The sequence below is a fragment of the Lepisma saccharinum genome, chromosome 26 (genome assembly GCF_977018435.1).
Source record: "Lepisma saccharinum chromosome 26, izLepSacc3.1, whole genome shotgun sequence".
Classification (NCBI taxonomy): Eukaryota; Metazoa; Arthropoda; class Insecta; order Zygentoma; family Lepismatidae; genus Lepisma; species Lepisma saccharinum.
This window is the reverse complement of record NC_139254.1, coordinates 25311809-25331453: the sequence shown is the minus strand read 5'-3', so window position 1 is coordinate 25331453 and position 19645 is coordinate 25311809.

Here is a 19645-nt window from a genome sequence, read left to right as displayed (position 1 = left end):
TTCTCAGCATTTTGAGGTGAATTTTGAATGTGGCAACAGCGTCAGAAAAAATTGACAATAACCCTTAATTTTGCAGGAGGTTCATAAAGACAGTCTATTACATGGAGATACAGATTATCTAGATTGTAGATTATAGATATCTGCGTAATTTATTTAATTAGTATCTGAATAATTCAGATATCCAGATAACTAACAGCTACGTTTTTTTAGCTGCATCGCTATTTTGGGGAGAAACATGCCTCGTTTGCTGCACCACTGGGAAAAAGTGCCTCGTTTGCGTCACCCCTGGAACAAATCCTGTCGATATTCATGGTGTAAGACACACCAAAATGTCATTAATTGCTGTGTAAGACACAAATTGCAGTGCAAAAACGAGCGATGGATTTTCCAATGCACTGACAAGTGAATAGTGCCAGCAATAAATGGCTCAGTACGTTAACAGCATTGAACATCGTCAGTATCTAGGATCTCACCAGCAAGAAATTATTGTTACAAGAATGAAAGAATTTCTGGAATTACAATTATTTTTGCGATAGTATTTGTTCACAAATTTTAAAATTACAATATGTTTAGAACACTTAGGTTTACACGACAGTTTCCTCAATAATTTTATCATATTTCAAAAAGTATGTACGAGTTATTGACTTTTCTGCAGAAATGACAATTTTCTTTAGTTAATATACATACCTAGTTTTCAAATTTATGCATTTCTCCTCCTTTTGCATTACTTTTTGTAACTTTTTCTAATCATGACATCATCATGATCATCATCCTTTGCCATTTCCTGCCTCTGGCTGGGTCGGCATATAAGTCAATCCTCTCCATTTTTTCCTGGTCTATCACCACTCCTCTCTTTCCACAGTGTTCCATTCTTGTCCTCTTCTAACACTCTCCACTATCTGCTGTTTCCACTGACATCTTGGTCTCCCCCTTGGCCTTATTCCCACTCCTTGTGCATTGTAAGCTCTTACTGGCAGTCTATCTGCACCCATCCTCTTCATGTGTCCGAACCATCTCGTCTGTGCCTGATCTATTCTGTCCTGAAGCTTCACTACACCCACTGTCTGTCGGATCTCCTCATTCCTTATTCTATCCCTTCTAGTCTTCCTCAAAAGACTTAAAAATTTAATCTCCATTGCCTCAATCTTTTTTTTTGTCTCTTTATGTCATTGTCCAAGTCTCTGCTCCATACGTAATTATTGGCACATAGTATGTATTATACGTATATTACCTTCTTGCATTTCATAGGTACATCCTTGTTCCATATTAATCTTCGAACACTTTGAAATAGTCCACCACCCATTTGTCCTCTTCTGTTTACCTCCTCATCTATTCTTCCACTTCTCTCAATCATGACAATGAGGATGAATGGTTTTTTTTTAGTTATTCTCTTATGTATAGTCGCTTTCTGCCACTTTCGGCTAATTGTGAGACGAGGAAGAATGATGAATGATGAGCAAGCAGTGTGGGGAATGGAGGAGCAGGAGGATCCCATCCTCCCAACTTGGCGTATTTCTTAGTTTTTGTTATGAGTCCATTTTATGCATAGATAAGCTGATCGAGACTGGATTTGAACCACTATGTGCCTCCACTGGGTATCGAACCTGGGACCCTTTTGTAGTCAAAGGGCTCCAGGTACTTTTCATTCAAAATGCTGTCTTCATATCAGTCTATAAAAAATTAAATATTTGTTCTCAAGAAAAATATATTGATGTGAACATAAATACGTAATCCTACAAAATTTTATTTGTGTATAGTTGTAATCATTAATTTGGGTAACACCCTAATTGCAATATTCATATATCAAATTTGAATTGATAAACCACTTGCATAGGTATGGTATTCTCAAAAACTATAGTAAAAATAAATAACTGAAGTAACACAGCTATCAAAATTATTGAATGACTGGAATCATGATAATAAATAACATAATCTATTTACCAGTAGTAGGGGATCTTTAATACTCATATGGTTGTTTTATTTTTTATGCTGAAGTAGCGAGTAGGAGTAGCGAAGTAGCGAGTAGGAGTAGCGAAGTAGCGAGTAGGAGTAGCGTAGCAAGCTACTTTTTGGTAAATGTAGTTGTATCTGTAGCGAAGCTACATTTTGGAAGAGTAGCTGTAGCTGTAGCGAAGCTACTTTTAAAATGTAGCGTTCTGATCACTGCATACAGCACAGATAACCATCATGTATATTTAATGAATACAACCTCTGACAAGTAAGTACAGTGAATGAAGGTGCTGCGCTACACTGGTGGAACGAGCCACAGCGCACAAGTAGCGACACGTGTCGACAGTGAGAGGCCGGAGTTGTTTAGTTGCAAGTCGACAGTGTTCCTTGTGGCACGTGTTTTGCCAGCTGTCTGTTAGTGATCAAGTCAGTGATCGCAGTAAAATGAACAAACGAAAGATCAATTTACACTTTTGTTTTAAGCTGCGAAAGACAGCCAAAGAAATCCATGCTATGTTGGCACAAGTGTATGGAGATCAAGTCGTGTCATTGAAGTGTGTTTACGAGTGGTTCAGCTGTTTTCAAGAAGGGAGGCCCCTCATAGTGGAAGGCTGTCAACTGTCCACAATGACGAGAACATTGACAAGGTGAGGACATTTATCACCAACGATCGTTGTTTAACTATGCGAATGATAGCTCAGGTGTGAATCTGTGAGACTCATCCTCACCCAAGACTTAGGTAAAAGGAAAACGTGATATAGTCTAGTGCCACATCACTTGACAGAGGAGAGTCATTCCATATGAAATCAACACAGCCCGCAACCTGACCATCTCTGATTTTCATGAAATTTGGGGAGTTGATACCATTCATGGAACTTAGTAACTATGAAAATTTTGAGACTTGTGTGTCTTGTAATTGTTAAATAATTCAAGGTCAAAGTTTGCATAAATTTCCCTTTTTGAGCCCGTTTAGCTATACTAATTGTGCTGTAACTCCGCCCCTATTTTGCCTAGGAAGCTCAACTAAAGCAAATTGTGCAAGGAATTGAACAAGCTTTCCAATGATATAATAACAAGCCTACCTTTGGATAAAAATATAATTTTATCACGTGGCCTTGGCCTTTGACCTTGAATATCTCACAACATGTCATCACCAAAAATCGTAAAAAAAATATATATTTGGTCCCTCATGCCATACTCTAAAACACATCAAAAAATCATTCTGGGACTGTAATGGGATCAGAAGATATAAATAATATGTGTAACTATATGACTGATAAAAAGCCTCATTACATGAACTATGAAGAGTCAAATGTCCCTTAGCACCCCGTACAAAATGTAAAGGAGTTATGCTGGGTATAATTGGTCATGAAAGAAATAGGTTAGGCACAGGGAGATCCCTAGCTCTGTGTGTCAAGTGCAGGTCCGGCATATTGTTGACCGCCATATTGAATTCAAACCCAAAAATTTCAAAGGAAAGGGGCTGATGTGATATATCAAATCAGGCTAGAATTTGACGAGAAATGAAGCGGTGAAGGGTTTCCCAACGTATCTTTAGTAAGCCCAAAATTATATGCATATCTTTCACTTACGATATATGCACATTATAATGTTGTCACACTTGTTGACGTCTCTCACACTCACAATGTAGTAGGTGCAACATCATCGCAAGCAGCAACTATGACTTCTCTCAGATGGTCAATATCATTGACTTTTAGTGCATGCACCATTCTCTTCAAATGTTTCTGAAGGTATTGTCCTCCTAAGATGTTAGATCTGGGGAATGTGCAGGCCTTTTAATAGTTCCCTGTCTGTCCATCAATCTACCTAGAAATTTATCATGAAGAAATTGCCAAAATGTCCACATAGTGTGTTCACACTCTGTCCTGTTTCAAAACTCTGGAAAAGTGCCATATCCCGTAAGCAAGGATGAAAAACCTGTTCACTTAGCAAATCCAAGAGGTCCTCACCATTTAAGGTTCCGTTGTTGAATATGAATCAACCATTCCCGTTCCCCATACACTATACCACATCATTAGCTTTCCAGCAACAACCATTTGGTTGGGATCTGTCTACTGTAGATTATCAAATCACAGTTATTGCATATTATTTTTATTCACCGTAAACATAAAAATTAGCCTCATCACTGAAGAATTTTTGATTCCAAAGAAAGTGTAACGTAATTGTTTGAGATATTTCCCAATATTCTTCACTTTTCAACCATTTGGTGAATGTCGCTGATTAAAATCATATGCAATGGTTCGTATACTTCTTTCTCTCCCGAGATGTTAGCATGATCTCGATGAGTTCCTAACATGTTAGGAGCATTCTAATGCTTTGTTTTTAACACCTCGAAAAGGAGGAAATAGTTACAAGCATGCAGTATAACCCTTTGCTGTCTAAAGAGACATTGGAAAACCTTCGCTGCTTCATTTCTCGTGATATTCTTGCCTGATTTGATATATCACATCACCCCCTTTCCTTTGAAATTTTTGCGTTGAATTCAATATGGCGGTCAACAATATGCCGGACCTGTGCTTGACACACACAGCTAGGGATCTCTCTGTGCCTAACCTATTTCTTTCATGACCAATTATACCCAGCATAACTCCTTTACATTTTGTATGGGGTGCTAAGGGACATTTGACTCGTCATAGTTCATGTAATGAGGCTTTCATCAGTCATATAGTTACACATATTATTTTGTATCTTCTGATCCCATTACAGTCCGAGAATGATTTTTTGATATGTTTTGGAGTATGGCATGAGGGACCAAATATATTTTTTTCACGATTTTTGGTGATGACATGTTGTGAGATATTCAAGGTCACTTGACAAAATTAATGGCCTCCCCCATGGCGCAGTGGTAGCGTCATTGCCTTGTAATCAAGGGGTCCCGGGTTCGATACCCGGTGGAGGCACAAGTGGTTCGGATCCCACTTTAAACTGTAGGTCCAGTCCCGATTAGCCTTACTGTGCATAAAGTGGACTTAAAACAGCAACTCAAACTCAAACCAAACTTGACAAAATTACATTTTTATCTAAAAGTAGGCTTGTTATATATCACCGGAAAGCTTGTTCAATTCCCTGTACAATAAGCTTTATTTGAGCATCCTAGGTTAGGGGCGGAGCTACAGCACATTTAGTACAGTTAACTGTTCTCGAAAAGGGCAATTTATGCAAACTTTGACCTTGAGTAATTTAACAATTACAAGACAAATGAAACTAAAATATTTCATAGTTACTAAGTTCCATGCATAGTTTCATCCGGTGGAGGCACAAGTGGTTCGGATCCCACTTTAAACTGTAGGTCCAGTCCCGATTAGCCTTACTGTGCATAAAGTGGACTTAAAACGCCAACTCAACTCAACGCATAGTTTCAACTCGCAAAATTTCATGAAAATCGGAGTTGGTCAGGTTGCAAACGCACATATCTGTGTTGATTTGGCATGGAATGACTCAGGAGCAAAAGCAGGCCCGTGTTGATGTTTCACAGGATTATTTTATCGATATGGCGGATGCAGATCCAAATTTCTTGCAATGCATTGTTACAGAGGATGAGAGTTGGTGTGTGAGGTATGACCCTGAAATGAAACGCCAAAGCATGGATGGCATTCTCCTGCATCACTCTGTCGGAAGAAGGTCAAGGCTGAAAAATCATGCATAAAGATGATGCACATCACTTTCTTTGACAGTGATGGCATGATCTGCAAGGAATTCTTACCTGAGGGAACAACAATGAATGCTGCAAGGTATGTTGAAATTCTGGGGCATTTCATGAAACGGCTACGACTCGTACGACCCCAGTACTCACAACAAGGTTCATGGTTTCTCGTACACGACAATGCTCACCCCCACAAAGCCACTATCGTCTGACAGTTTCTGGCTAAGAAGGGGGTGGTGCAAATTGACCATCCACCATACTCGCCAGATCTGAATTCTCCATATTTCTTTCTCTTCCCACGCCTCAAAATTGCTTTGAAAGGTCAGAGATTTGAGGATATTCTGGACATCCCATGGAATGTGATGAGGGTTTTGAACACCATCCCGAAAGAAGACTTTTCTGAAAGTTTCCAGGACATGTACAGCCATTCTCAATGGTGCATAGCCATGGGAGGGGACTACTTCGAAGGACAGTAAGGTAGGTTTCATGAAGAATTTGTCTGCTTTTGATATTCAGGATCATTCACCGAACATTATTGTCAGAGGTTGTATATGTTTAATATGTAATGGTTTACAGTTTTTAACATGAGGTTTCTTTAACCCATTAATGTCCATTGCCCCAGGGGTGCCTGCAAAGGGGGCATTATGGTGCAGGCTGCGCCATTGAGATTTTTTGGGGGGGATTTTTTCCCTTCAAATAATATAAACTTCAACATTTATATATTTTTCTAAAATATATGTAATAATTTTACACTTTAATGCACCATATTCGATCCATTAGATGAAGAAAAAAAAGTTTAAGGGTATTATCGAAAGGGGGGGGGGGGGTGGTATCAAACTCTTACAGACCTTAATTGCCATGTGGGTTCCTGACGATTATGAATTAAACGTTGGGGGGGGGGGGGGTATCCAACTTTAGGTCTTAGATTATGGCGGGTATTTTAGTTAGGGGGGATTAAGCATTAAATTGAGAAGGTATGCAATTCTTGTGTATTATTATTGTCTTAGACTTGCGGAAATTCTGGTGTAGAGACAAATATTTTTTTGGAGGAGGCAATATCAACAGTAAATCTAAAATTGCCATGGAAATTTTGGTGGTAAGATTGAGTTGCTATTGAATTTAAAGGTGGGGGGAGGGGGGAAGCTCTTGATAAAATGTTAAATCTTACATTGTCAAGGGATTTCTGTAGTGGAGAGAGAGTTTGAACATTATATTTTGGAGACTGTATTTAGCGATATGGTATCCACACGTTTTCGACCCCGAATGTGCCAAAAGAGAAGCTGGTAAAGATCTCTAGATCCAAAGAAATGGATGTAACAATTTTCTTGCTTGCTTCGCTCGCAGTACTGTGTTACAAGAATGCGTGTTTGGTGCTTTACTTAGGTGAATGTGAAGTTCTATATTATAGCTGCATTACAAGACATAAGCGCTTTTCATGGAAAACATCACTTTTTAAAATATAATGCTTAATTTAAAGCAGGTGCATCATTGAGAATAAAAATATATCAAATCCGCATTTCTATGGCACAGGAAAATTTTACTTTAACAAGTTAATTTTGCACTTGTTAATCCATGAAATTATTGTTATGGGTTACTAAAATAATTATATTTACCCCAAGAAGTAGGTGGTGGGGTGGTGACGTCTTTGGAAGAGGAACCATATAATATTATCACCCTGAACTTAAGATTTTCTAGCTAGGGGTCTCTCGTGAAACAATAATTGAATCGGTCATGGCTGGAGCATGATATTTGGTTTGCCAAGGTTGAATTTTCTATGTTTATCTTAAGTTGTGTAAGAATTTGTGTTAAATACTCAAATTGTGAGTTTTATAAACCCACTCACAAACACTATTTTTATGCATATTTTCTAGGTAAATCAAAAACTAAAGGCAATTTTGTGTTTTCGCAAGAACTAAAGAAGACTGGGTGTGTCTGACGTGTATACTTGAAGTGACGTGGAAGTAGGAGTATCTATCACTGCCCCATTCAGTCGAGTGTCACGGAGCAAAAAGGTGACACATATAGATGCACCACTCCACGAATGCACCATCGAGGAACAGCGTGCCGTAGTGCGCTTTCTGTGGTCGGAGGGAGTCAAACCGGCAGACATCCACCGTCAGCTGTTAGCGCAGTATGGAGCAAGCACCATGACTCAACGAAAGGTGTACATGTGGGTGGACCGCTTTAAAGCGGTATGCACAAGTGTAATGGACAAAAGTCAAAGTGGATGCCCAAAAACATCCCGCACAGAAGAAAACGTCCAAGGGGTGGATATCATTATCAGGGACGATCGAAGAATGACAATAGCACAAGTGGCGGAACTCTTGGACATCAGTTTCAGATCAGCATATGCAATGGTGCATGATGAATTAGGGTACCATAAAGTTTGTGCGAGGTTGGTACCCAAGGAACTCACAGCTGGTCATCAGCAGCAGCGCCTCACAGTAGCTACTCAAGTTTCTCCAACGCTATGAAGCCGATCCAAGTTTCTTGGAATGAATTGTGACAGGAGATGAAACATGGGTTCACCACTGCGAACCAGAGAGTAACCGGCAAAGCCTGGAATGGATACATCCGTCGTCCCCTGTCCACAAGAAATTCAAACAACAGCCGTCCTGTAGGAAATTGATGCTAACGCTGTTTTGGGATGTGAAGGGACCGATCCTGGTGTAGTTTCCCCCATATGGTGAAACTGTGAATAGTCCAAGTTATTGTGCGGTCCTGCAAGACAAACTGTAACCTGCAATTCGTCACAAGCGACGAGGACTGCTGTCTAAAAAGGTACTCATACTCCACGATAATGCCAAAGCCTCATACAGCAAGGGCAACAGTAGACACTGTGCACAGGCTTGGTTTTGGGTTGCTTCCCCATCCTACGTACAGCCCTGATCTGGCGCCATCAGATTACCACATCTTTGGCCCTTTGAAGGAGGCGCTGTGTGGTCGTCGGTTTAGGTCAGATGACGAGGTCCAGCAGGCAGTGCAGACGTGGCTTCGTGAGCAACCAAAAACCTTTTCCGCGGATGGGATGCAGAACCTGATTGCACGATACCAAAAGTGCATAGCTTTGCAGGGTCCATATGTGTAGTTCTTCTTGTTGTGTGGAAATAAAGATGATATGTGAAAATTACCTTTACTTTTTGATTTACCCTAATACATAATTTAATTTACTACATTTAACCAATAAATGTGCTAGCTTTAAGTTTTTCGAAAATCGAACAATTAAAAAATATGAACAGTTTAACATGGTATTTCATTCAAATAAGACATCAATTATTACGTATTCATCCAAACTATTTTGGGGGATTATGATGAACGATTTTAGGGGCAGACTTGAGTGATGGGCATTCCTTTTTAGGTAGGAGAGTCAGATCAAGTATAGTGTTCAGTAAAGCTAAGATAAGGGTTACTTTCAGTAGACACACTGTCGTAATTAAATACTTTGTGAGGATTACGATTTGGTTTGAAGACACGAATGATATGATTTGGGGGGATGCATGGCATGATTTTTGGAGGGGAGCTGCGCCATTGACCTTGGTGGAGGGGATGGACACCCCTGCATTGCTCGTATAAAGGCATGGTGCACTGCAGTAATTTTTGTTTTCCATCCTTCATGAATGCAAGTCTTGCAGCTTTTATACCGTGCGTCCATTTCGATCTGCAGCCGAGAGATCGGGAGAAGCATGGCGGGCGGCGCTGACGGAGAAGCCGACATTTGCGGCCTGTAATGCCCGCTTATTTTTATAGACATATGCAGACATTTATATAAATATTGCAAAACGATCACTAACCTGTGTTATAACACGCAAAAGTTCTTCTGTAATTCATCCAAGTTCTGCTCTTATATACACAAATAAATACGCTATAGAAACGATGTTAAGAGCCACAGATAAAAAAGCATTTTAATCATGGTTTTGATCAGTAACGTCCTGCTTAAGTTTATATCCTTGAAAGAGTTTTGTGGCGATGGGAATCGTTTGGAGGTTTCGAATGTGCAACACTGTATCAGGATTACACTGCAGACGAAACCGATAAAAGTGAATGGTTTTCGTGAGCTTCCTCGCAATCCGAAATATCCGAGCTCGAGTTTTTTGTTCCTTCGTGACTAGATGAAGACAGAGTTGTAAATATAGTGGCGAGCAATGTAAACCAAGAGCATGTTAATTTCGTACTGTGCGCAAGAGTGTTATTCTTGGTTACTTGCAGTTACTTGTTTGTGTTATTGTAGTGTGTATGTGTGACGTGTCAGTGAGATGATTGGAATGCCAGCCGCAAGATTCACGTTAGAACAAAGATTTTTTATGTATGACACGTACCTACGTGAAAACAAACTCGTGTCGAGACGTGTGTAGGTAATTTGTACAGAAATTCCCATGCGTTTCAACTCCACACAGAGATACGGTTAGATATCTTGTCCTTAAATTACGAGAAACTGTATCGTTAAATTTTAAAACACCTAAGCAAAAACGACGGATTCTAACCGAAGCAAAACTCGATGATATTGGTGCAGCGTTAGAACGTTCCCCAAACAAACCTCTACGCCGTGTTTCACAAGAGGTGGGCGTGTCAAAATCATCGGCACATACAGTCACTAAGCTACTAAAATTAAAACCATACTCTTATAACACAGGTTAGTGCTCGTTTTGCAATATTTATATAAATATCTGCATATGTCCATAAAAATAAGTGGGCATTTCAGGCCGCAAATGTCGGCATCTCCGTCAGTGCCGCCCGCCACGCTTCTCCCGATCTCTCAGCTGCAGATCGAAATGGACACACGGTACTTCTGTTCTGACATCACTGAATGTACGTAGCACATTGCACCAGTGATTTGTTTCTTACTTAGGGTGTGGAGCTGGCTGCAAATTTTGGATTATCATCCGTAATAATAGCTGAGCAGAAAAGCTGAGTGTATAGGAGTGTAAAATTCTTATTATTGTTGAAAATATGTTATGATATTTAATGACGCCCCTAATAGGGGTACTGGGCATAGCTGGGAAGAGTGTTTTAATATTGGAAGATGAAGTTTCTGCTCATTAATAATCAACTGTAATTGCATTCAAGAGATATATATTAATTGATTTAAACTTATAAATATTTTTTAGTGAACTGAAACACACAAAATAATACAGGGTGTATCACAAATGCACTATCCAATTCAATGAAAGAAGAGATAAATTTAAAACTGCCATTTATTGTGTAACTCCACACATGTAGAGATGCTCTTGTGACAGTGAATTAATAAATGGACGTCTTGTGCAGTAGAATGTAGCATAGAATGCAACAATAGCAAATAAGATGAAGTCTGCTGTTGCCCTGATTATTTAAATCTATTAGGTAGGTCACTGAACTTACTTTCAAGAATTCAATGAGGGATTGTTTGTTTTTTTCAAAGATGCAAGACATGTTAAGTTACGTTGGACTGCGGTGGATGTCTTAGCATCAATTTCCTAACATGGGATTTAGAGGATAAATGGCATTTTAGAATTATGACTTTCCTTCAGTAGAATGGACACCATGTAGATAAAATGCCTGTCTTGAAAAGAGTTCATTGTAAATTCTCTGGAAACATCTACCACAGTAGTGGTTACTTCTCTATATATTTTTAGTCTGAGGCTCACAGTAGGTGACATCGCAGCCATACCTGAAGAAGATGACAATGCTTTTGGAAGCAGATGTGTTCCTTGGCCCTCCAGAAAATGCTTGACTGAGTGAGGAAGATCCTGATGGAGATGTAAATCACTTGAGTGGAAATAAACTGTGCAGAATTGTTTGGGAAAATAGTTACAGCAGATGGAATTTTTTGACTCCTCCACTGGAACGGAAGATGATATTGACTGTGGTAATGTTTCATCTGAAGTTGTAAGAACATCTGGATCTTCTGAACCAATAGATGATCTGAATGATGCATCATTTCCGAAAAACAGTGTTCAGAGACAGGGCACGTTCCCTGAGGTTGGAAAAGTGTGATATTGCTACTAAAACAGACCGCAAATCAAATGTACCTCAGTGCTTAGAAAAAGGCCGGTGCAGAGGGCAGATAGTTTACATCAGAAAAAACACACACACACACACACACACACACACACACACACACTAAAATAATAGTAAAAATAATAATAATAAAATAGCCTTTATTGGAGCGGGCATGTTTCGGCCTCTAGGGCCGTTCTTACAACAGACCCTTGTCTGGAAGATTAATACAATGGAATAAAGAGTACATTGAGAAAAAAAAACATGAAAAGGATTACATATCAATACAAATAAGAACAATTAAATATATAGGTATATATATACGCTTATATGTATAGATAATGAAAAAGAAAAACAGATTTACCTATAAATTGTTGAACATAGGTATCTAATGTTTTTTGCTTTTGTTTTAGTACATATTCATATAAAGGGTGTTTTTTTTTTAGAGGCAGAGAACTTTAAGGTAAAATAAAACACAGAAAAATTATTTCAATATCCATGTAATTGGTTGTACTTTACAGATCATGTTATGGCATTAATGTTTGAATATGATTTCAGGCATGTGGACACCGCGACTGGCGCATACATGACGTAATCTGGAGGTCCAATTTTCACACACTCTTCGCAGTACGTCAGGCTGTATGTCGGCAATAATGCGTCGAATATTGGCTTCCAAGTGCTCAATTGTTTCTGGTTTATCGGCGTAGACGTGCAACTTGACATATCCCCAGAGAAAATAATCCAACGGCGTCAAATCGCACGAACGCGGTGGCCAGTTAACAGGGCCATTGCGTGAAATTACTCGGTCGTCGAACGTTTCTTGCAGTAAATGAATTGTGGCATGCGCTGTATGACAGGTGCCCCCGTCCTGCTGAAACCACATGTCTGCCACATTCATGTCTTGCAATTGAGGCACGAAAAAGTTAGTAATCATGTCCATGTACCGCAAACCGTTGTCTGTCACGTTCTGACCAAAATCATTTTTGCAGACATACGGACCAATTATTCCACGGGCCCATAGAGCGCACCACACGGTTACCTTTTCTGGATGTAATGGTGTTTCGACAATGGCTTGGAGATTACCATCACTCCAAATGTGGCAATTTTGTTTATTGACATAACCATTTAACCAAAAGTGTGCTTCATCACTGAACAAAAGTTTCAAATGAAATTGTGGATCAATAGCAATTTGTCCTTCAGCCCATTCACCAAATGTACGGCGTGAACGATGATCATGTGGCTTCAATTCCTGTACCAGTTGAATCTTGTACGCACGTAAACCAAGATCTTGACGCAAAATATTCCATAACGTGGATGGACACAAGTTTAATTGTTGAGCACGATGATGAATTGAGGCATTTGGATCATCATCAACACTATGCTGCACTACTCCTATTGCTTGCTCTGTCGGCACTGTACGACGTCTTATGGGATGCATATTATCGTGTAGAGTAAATGTATTGTGAAAACGATCCATAGTTCCTCGAATTAATCGCTCTGATGGACGATTATGAGCACCGTAAATTGCACATAATGCTCGATGAGTTTGTTGAACGGAACCATGATTTTCAAAATAAAGTTGCACAATTTGCAACTGTTGCTCCGGCGTGAGTCTATTCATGATGACTTGCCAAACCAAACTAACCTCGAAACAAGTGGGAACTGCCTTATATGCTGTCACAGAAAACAGTGTTGCCAGTTTAAAGTTCTCTGCCTCTAAAAAAAAACACTCTTTATATTCAGTAATCTGGAACAATGAAAAGTATAATAATAATAATGAAGTGAAATAAAATTATGAAATTATAAGATTTTTATGCACACAGTTGCCAAATGTTACAGTGCATATTTTTATGAATGAAAAGTTGCTCGTGATTAGGTATTTTGCTGCCTTGCCAGTAGATACTGTTTGAAATTCTTTTTAAATAGCTTATGGCTGTTGATGGATGTTAGGGAGGTTTGGAGGGAATTCCATTCTTTAGTGGCAGTTACGGTAAAATTCCAAAAATGCCAAACTTTCTGTTTTCATTAATTTGAGCCGCATGCGCTTCACTTACTAGACTACAAACTGACACTTATTTACCTTATTCTTTCATTTTAATGTATTGGAGCAGCTTTACAGAATTTCCTCAATATAAGTGATGATACATAAGAGTTATTTGGAAATTCACATATTTTCCCCCACTTTTGTGTCTCTTTTTCTGTTGGTTTTGTTAATTGTGACAATGAGGTTGAATGTTTAATCTGTTTTTTTCTTATCTACGGCTGCCACTTTGGACAAATTCTGAGAAAGAGGAAGGATGAATCACAATAAGCTGTGTTCGGAATGGGAGGTGCAGGAAAATTTAAGTAAAGCATCATCTAGCCGGGCCCTCATTCCCACCACATTAAATATACTCATAGAACTATTTCCCCAACTATCCCCAAGGCTCGAGCAAACATCCTCCCACCTAACAATTTCCCACCGTATCATTCTAAAGATACGCCACTTCCAAGGGCTGACGATAAGATTAATGAAAGGACACTCGCAAAGGAACAATTGAGCTTCAGTGTCACTCCCGATCTCATTCAGGTTATTAGAATGATATTGCAACATTTACCTAAACCAGATTTACTTCTTCAAACATACTAAACTGGTATCTACCTGATTAATTGCAGACGAGTCATGTATTTTGTCTACAATAATTGCCAGATCAATCAATTAGTTTCTATTGTAAATATGCTGCAAGGTTTTCATCTATAATTAGGTTAAATTCCATTTTTTGAGGGTTCGTTTAATCAAAATGATCACAAAGCTAAGAAAACATCATTAAGGAAAAGCTGTTGGACTTAATGACACTGTGAAAGTTTGTGCAGTGGTTTCCCTCAACCCAAAATTTTTTCACCAAGACCTGGTTTATGGTTATTTTAGCTTTAAATTTACACTTACATCCTCTTATAAGGTCTTGCACACACCCCCAGATGGAAAATTCTGAATAAACCCCTGGGGCAGTGACCTGCTGTATAGACCATTTCCCTATGTACAGGGTGGCGCAAAAGTCAGTTTACCCAAAAAGCACATTGATAATAGTATTACAATAGTGTATGTGCTTCTTGTGCTAAGTATATTTTTTAGGTATATGGTTGGTAACATTGTCATGTGACACTGGCAACAGTGCACTCGTTATTCTTTTGTCGACAGTTGAGTCTCTGGCTTATTGTAGTGTGGTTGTTTGTTGTTTGCAAGCAAGTTCTGGTCTGTGTCGTGTTGAAAATTGCAACGGCACATAAGTACACAACAGAACAGCGTGTGTGCATGCTTCAATTGTGGTGGAAACATGATAAAGATACAAGGCAGGTTTTTGTGCCAAGTTTCCTGATGTACCTTCACCAACAGAGGGAAATGTTGGAGATGCACCAAGGTCTGGACGACCTGCAAGTGTTTGTACCGAAGAAAACAGACAATTGGTTGCCAACTGCTGCCGGATGTTGTGTTAGTTGAACTTGAAAACAACCCCACTTATTCAGATCACTGTTTTGTATTGCAGCAAGATGGAGCTCCTCCACATTATGGATGTGATGTTCGATTTTTTTTTTTAGATGACACATTTGAAGAGTGGATAGGATGCCGTGGTACCATTGATTGGCCTGCACGTTCTTGTGATTTGTTGCCATGCGATTTTGCTTTGTGAGGAATAGTTAAGGATATGGTATACTCATCATCACCGGCAGATTTGGATGCACTGAAAGACTCATATCAATGCGTTTCATGTCATCAACAATGATACAAGTCTTATTTGCAATTCTGTTGTTGATCATTGCACAGAATGTACTGCAAACAATGTAGGACACTTTGAACAAATCCACTGAAACTGGAATTTTGTGTATCAACTTGTATTTTGTATGTATACTTGAATTTGTATATGGGTAAACTGACTTGCGCTACCTTGTATTTTGAGACTTGAGATGGTTGATATAAATTGAGACAAGATCACAACAATTTGAGATGAGATTGAGACACTGCCAGGTCTTGTCTCATCCCTAGTGGTAAGATTGGTAACTGACTAATCAACATGCTCAGCTAATGTAATGAGGCAGGTATTTTGCAAAACAAAATATATGCTACTATTTCAGCATGTGGTACATGTTATTTCCCTGTGGTCACTATATATACATGTAAAGTAAATATTGGAAGCTTCCATACTATTTTTACTTATTTGTAAAAAAAAAAAAATTAGTCATATTTTATAATGATTATGAACACAGAAAAGAAAGACAAATTGAAATTTCCATATGGAAAAATAGTTTCTTCATAAATAAGGTGAAAAAATGTGCAAGTTGAAAATGTCTCTTTTGTTTTATTCCTATTTTGCACTGCACCTTAGAGTAAATTTTGATACATATAAGTTTTAAATTATTTTTAAAAGTTGACCATTAACCAATTCATATGAATTGATGAGACCACACATGTGCATTAGACTATGGCCATGGCCAGGGAAAAGTTTCGTGGGGGGGAAGTTCACTCATAATAATAAACTAATTTATTCCAAACGTATTATTATTACTGTTTCTAAGGTGTGGGTAGATTCTGCTGTAAAATCTAAAAAACTGGCTTTCCTCTCAGGATTAACCACAGGGCTAAGAAACCCGACCGGCAAAGGCAGACGCCTTTTTGTATTTCATATTGGAAGAGAAGATGGATATTTAGAGGGTGGGGAATTAATTATGGAATCTAAAAAAAAAACTGTACATTACCATGAAGAAATGACAGGTGACTTTTTAAAAACTGGTTAAAGAAAATTTTACCTCTCCTTTCACAGAACAGTCTGATCATATTAGATAATGCATCCTATCACTGTGTTAAGTTGGAACGTATTCCTAACAAGTAGTGGCCTAAACATGATATTATTGAATGGATGGATGCAAAAGGTATCGAACGCCTGCCAAACATGGTGAAAGATGAACTCCTAAACGAGATAAAAGAGGCTAACATTCACCACGTTTATGATAAGTTTGTTGTGGGTTCAATGGCTGAGCAGGAAGGCCACAAGGTGTTAAGACTCCCCCCTTATCATTGTGTCCTGAATCCTAGAGCATGTTTGGAGCCAGGTAAAGGGTCATGTTGCTCGGAACAATAAAACATTCAAATTGAGTGACGTCAGAACTTCGCTTCATGATGGTATTAGGCTTGTAACTGCTGAAATGTGGAAATTGTTTATACGCCATTTGGAGAAAGAAGAGGAACGCTTCTGGGAAGTAGATTACATGTGTGACACTGTTGTTGACCGACTTGTTATCAACCCAGCTGATAGCAGTAGTGAAGGGGAGGAATCTATGGAAGGAATCGACTTTCTATCTGACTCTGCTTAGACAAGTAAAACACTTTTATATCTTCAAATTAAATTCTTAAGTACAGAAGTTCAGCTTATATTGTGAATAGTTATAGTTTTCCTTTTTATTTAATTTCTCGTAGTGTGTAACATTGCTTTCGCACCAACTTTCTCTAACACGTGGTGGAAGCAGCAGAAGCTTTACGATCATCCAATCGTTGAAGCCTGGCAGAGTAATACCTTTGCCCTTGTGTTTACAGTGCAGTCTCTTCTAAGCAAGACAGAAGTGTAGAAACATGTCATAAGAAAATGTGTAAAAGTATTTGCAGTTACATTTACAGACTACTACAAGGGCTGCTCAAAAAGTTTCTGCAATCAATATGAAAAAAGACATGTGAAATTCTGGAATGGCTTTATTGTTTTTCAAAGTATTTACCCTTAAGATGGATACACTTTTGCATACACTCAAACTAATTTTGAAAGCATTTTTTCCACTCTGAAGCTGATACCTCAGAAACCGCTGTTAGGAATGCGTCAACAGCTGCTTCAGGCAACACAAATCGCTTACCACGCATCTTATTTTTCATGTGTGGTAACAAAAAGAAATCATTAAGTGATAAATCAGGTGAGTACGGACAATGAGTCATTAATTAGACATTTTTACTAGACAAAAAATTAACAGTTTGGTGTGCTGAGTAGGAACTGGCGTTGTCGTGGTGAAGAATAATGCAATGATTTTCTTTTTCTTTTTACACAATACAATTCATTGATGACCTCTGGCAAACAATTGTTGTATACCACTCAGCTTTTACAGTCCTTTGGTCTTCTAAAGCTATTGTTGCCACATGTCCGGTATAACCGAAGAAACAAGCAATCATTAGCTTGGCAGCAGTCCTCAAACAAACAATTTTTGTTGGTTTCGGCTCACTTTGAAACACCCAAACAGTGGATCGCTGTTTAGTTTTCGGTTCGTATGAATAGATCCAAGTTTCATCCCCTGTAATGATGTAGTACACCAAATTTGACTTGCCTCGGTTGAATTTTTTTAGCATTTCTTTACATCAATTTGCACGAGCCTGTTTTTTTTAGCTTCGGTCAAGTTGTGTGGGATCCAACAGCTTGAAAGTTTCCGTACGTTCATATGACATGCAAAATCGTATGTATTTGTTTCATGTCAATGTTCAAGGATGCCTGAATCTCATGGTATGTCACATGCCGATCTCTCTCAATCATTTCACGCACAGCATCAACATTACTGGCAATAACAGACGTGGATGGACGACCTTCACGAAATTCATCACTGAGAAATGTGCGACCACGCTTGAATTCGGAAAACCAATTGTACACAGTCCTATTGGATGGTGCTTCATCCCCAAAAGCCAAATGAAGTTGCTCGATGCATTGTTTTGGTGTTAAACTACATTTGAAATCATAAAAATTCATTGCCCGAAAGTGTTCAAGAGAAATTTCCATTTTTCACACGAAACTACTTCTTCAAACTGCTGTTAAAAATAAACGAATAGGCTTAAACAAACAAAGATAATTTAAACATAAAAATGGTCTATTCTTCCGATTTTTATAATAGCGGAACACTAGCGCCACCGTTGGTGGTAGTTTGCAGAAACGTTTCCAGCAACCATAGTACCACCTAGTAGAAGAAAGAATGCTCATGCTCACAAAGGATAGGACAGGTTAACTGGCACTCTTTCTATATTGGCCCATAAAGGTATGTCAGCGCATTTGGCAAGTTACCACTAATTTACAGATTTGATGTATCTATAAATAGACTCATTTATACAAAATTCTGCTATTTTGTTGTTTTACCATACTCCAATTTTGTAAAGTAATTGTCTAAATATCAGGGGTATTTTTTTCGCAACGCAAAACTTGTTGCAGTGATGTGGTTAAACCCATTAGTTAACGAGGTGAATGAATCAGAGGTTCTTTAAGGAATATATGTAGTTTCTGGTAAATTATATATCAATATCAGCAAGTTTCATATCCTTCCATCCCTAACCAAGAGAGAGAGATACAGGGTGTTACCTACTTTTTCTTATATTGTACATAATTAAACTATGTACATATTTCAGTGAAATATGCAGGCTTCATCAGAACTCAAACCTGGCATACTGTCACAATTTTTATATTGGAATAAAGTATTCCTGACATATCTTCCATAATTTTATGTTGTTTTCCGCATTTTAAATATTTATTTTTATGTAACAGCCATTTTTCTCAAGTTTATGAATGCTTGCAATGCCAGCAATTCTATAGGGGTGCTTAAAATAGTTTTAATTACATACTTCACTAATTTCGAAATCACTATTTTATATCACCTTCCACATTTTACAAGCCTTTTATTTACATGTATGGTCATGGAAATAAATACTTCCCCCAAAGGTCATTAATACCAAAAACCATGTGGGGGAAGTCTTTCGTTCAAACAATGTACCTCTTGTTAAATTAATGCATGCACAAAAGAGTTTAGCATTACCTCTATACAGTGGTCAGAAGTAGCGAGCTACTTGTAGCGTCGCTACTGTAGCTAGCTACAAAATTTGTAGCTGTAGCTGTAGCGACGCTACATTTTCAAAATTGTAGTTGTAGCGGTAGCGAAGCTACAAAATTCCTGTAGTTGTAGCGAAAATTTCGCTACAGCTACATTTTCCCTCAGCATTTTGAGGTGAATTTTGAATGTGGCAACAGCGTCAGAAAAAATCGACAGTAACCCTTAATTTTGCAGGAGGTTCAT